The sequence below is a fragment of the Lolium perenne genome, chromosome 2 (genome assembly GCF_019359855.2).
Source record: "Lolium perenne isolate Kyuss_39 chromosome 2, Kyuss_2.0, whole genome shotgun sequence".
In the NCBI taxonomy this organism is placed as follows: domain Eukaryota; kingdom Viridiplantae; phylum Streptophyta; class Magnoliopsida; order Poales; family Poaceae; genus Lolium; species Lolium perenne.
In genome coordinates this window covers 187,992,710-187,995,321 of record NC_067245.2, presented here as the reverse complement: position 1 = coordinate 187,995,321, position 2,612 = coordinate 187,992,710, and positions in this window count along the sequence as shown.

The window sequence follows — 2,612 nt, the reverse complement described above, 5'->3', positions numbered from 1 at the left end:
TTCCCACCTCCCATGTGGGGGGTGGCCGGCCCCCTATGGTGGAGTCCACTTGGGACTCCACCCCCACTAGGGCTGGCCGGCCATGGAGGTGGAGTCCCTTGTGGACTCCACCTTCCTTGGTGGTTTCTTCCGGACTTTTCTAGAACCTTCTAGAACCTTCCATAGAACCTTCCGCGACATTTTATTTCACATAAAATGACATCCTATATATGAATCTTATTCTCCGACCATTCGGAACTCCTCGTGATGTCCGGGATCTCATCCGGACTCCGAACAAATATTCCAACTCCATTCCATATTCAAGAACTACCATTTCAACATCCAACTTTAAGTGTGTCACCCTACGGTTCGAGAACTATGCGGACATGGTTGAGTACTTACTCCGACCAATAACCAATAGCGGGATCTGGAGATCCATAATGGCTCCCACATATTCAACGATGACTTTAGTGATCGAATGAACCATTCACATACATTACCAATTCCCTTTGTCTCACGATATTTTACTTGTCCGAGGTTTGATCTTCGGTATCACTCTATACCTTGTTCAACCTCGTCTCCTGACAAGTACTCTTTACTCGTACCGTGGTATGTGGTCTCTTATGAACTCTTTCATATGCTTGCAAGACATTAGACGACATTCCACCGAGAGGGCCCAGAGTATATCTATCCGTCATCGGGATGGACAAATCCCACAGTTGATCCATATGCCTCAACTCATACTTTCCGGATACTTAATCCCACCTTTATAGCCACCCATTTACGCAGTGGTGTTTGGTGTAATCAAAGTACCTTTCCGGTATAAGTGATTTACATGATCTCATGGTCATAAGGACTAGGTAACTATGTATCGAAAGCTTATAGCAAATAACTTAATGACGAGATCTTATGCTACGCTTAATTGGGTGTGTCCATTATATCATTCACACAATGACATAACCTTGTTATTAATAACATCCAATGTTCATGATTATGAAACTAATCATCCATTAATCAACAAGCTAGTTTAAGAGGCATACTAGGGACTTCTTGTTTGTCTACATATCACACATGTACTAATGTTTCGGTTAATACAATTCTAGCATGATATATAAACATTTATCATAAACATAAAGATATAAATAATAACCACTTTATTATTGCCTCTAGGGCATATCTCCTTCAGTCTCCCACTTGCACTAGAGTCAATAATCTAGTTTACATTTGTAAAGATATAACACCTTGGCCTTCTCGGTGCTTTATCATGTATTGCTCACGGGAGAGGTTTTTAGTCATCGGATCTCGACACGCTCGTAAACGTATGTATTTTGTAATTCATTTGCGTCTCAACGCATCACTCATTTCCAAATGAGCTGGCATTAAATATGTTTGATCTTCTGGTGGAACCTTAATTCCGCTGTCTGAAATATGTCACTAATATTGTCACACACAATATAGCTTCAAAGTTCTGACTCTGTCGGAACTACACCAAGTTCTCAAAGAACCTCTTGACTTAACATCCTTTGTCATTGTCAAAACAATGACATACTCTGCCTTCTTTTGTAGAATCCGTCACCATATTTAGAACCCTTCTAAATCTAGCATAGACAACTTCTAGCTCATTGTGCTACCTTTTAAACAACACTTCGTCTAATTTGAGATTGAATTTATATTTTATATGTGATAAAACCAATATCGGTGTAACACCTTACATCGATTTGTTTGTCATTTCTTCATACAAAAATATATATATATATCCTTAGTTCTTCTAAAGTACTCAAGGATATTCTTACTTTGTCATTCAATGATCATCATATGAATCATTCTGGTATATGCTCATAACACTTTATAGCACATGATATCTGATTGTGTACATATTATTCGTGATCTATAATCACTCATGTGTTTTTAATCATTGAGTGTCAGATACACTCAAGTCTTGTTAAACCTTCACATGACAAGAACATTTTCTTAATATTTCTATATTGAACTACTTCAATATCCATCATATGCACTTTGACTTAAACTTATTTATGTGTTTCAATCTATCTTCATAGATCTTGACACTAAATTTGTTTCAGTCCATATCCTTTCATTGAAGTTAATTCTCAATGAAACCTTTTAATCAAGTATATAATTACATCATTTATAACCAACTATATGTCACCTACATAAAGTATTATAAATGTGTCTTAGCGCTCCCACTTAATTTCTTGCAAATGCAAGCCTCTTCATTGTTTCTGATGAAATCAAAAACTCTTTGACTATTTCATCTAGTGAAGATTCAAACTCCGCTATACTTACTTCATCAAATTGAAGTTTGTATACCTATCTAGTATTCCACGGATCAGCAAAACTCTTGGTTGTATCTTGTATACACCTTTAATACACACTTCTGATAAGTAATGTATTTTGCCATCCTACTAACATATCTCATAAAGGAAATATGTAGTGATTACTAGAATAATCCATATAGACTTTAAGCATTGCTACGGAAGATCTAATCTTGTCGTAGTCAACTCTTTGAACTTTGTCGTAAACAACTTTTCGACAAGTTAAGCTTCTTCAAGGATATTTCATCCAAGTCCATCAATTTTATAGATCTATTTTCTTTCAAAAAGTATTCATCTATC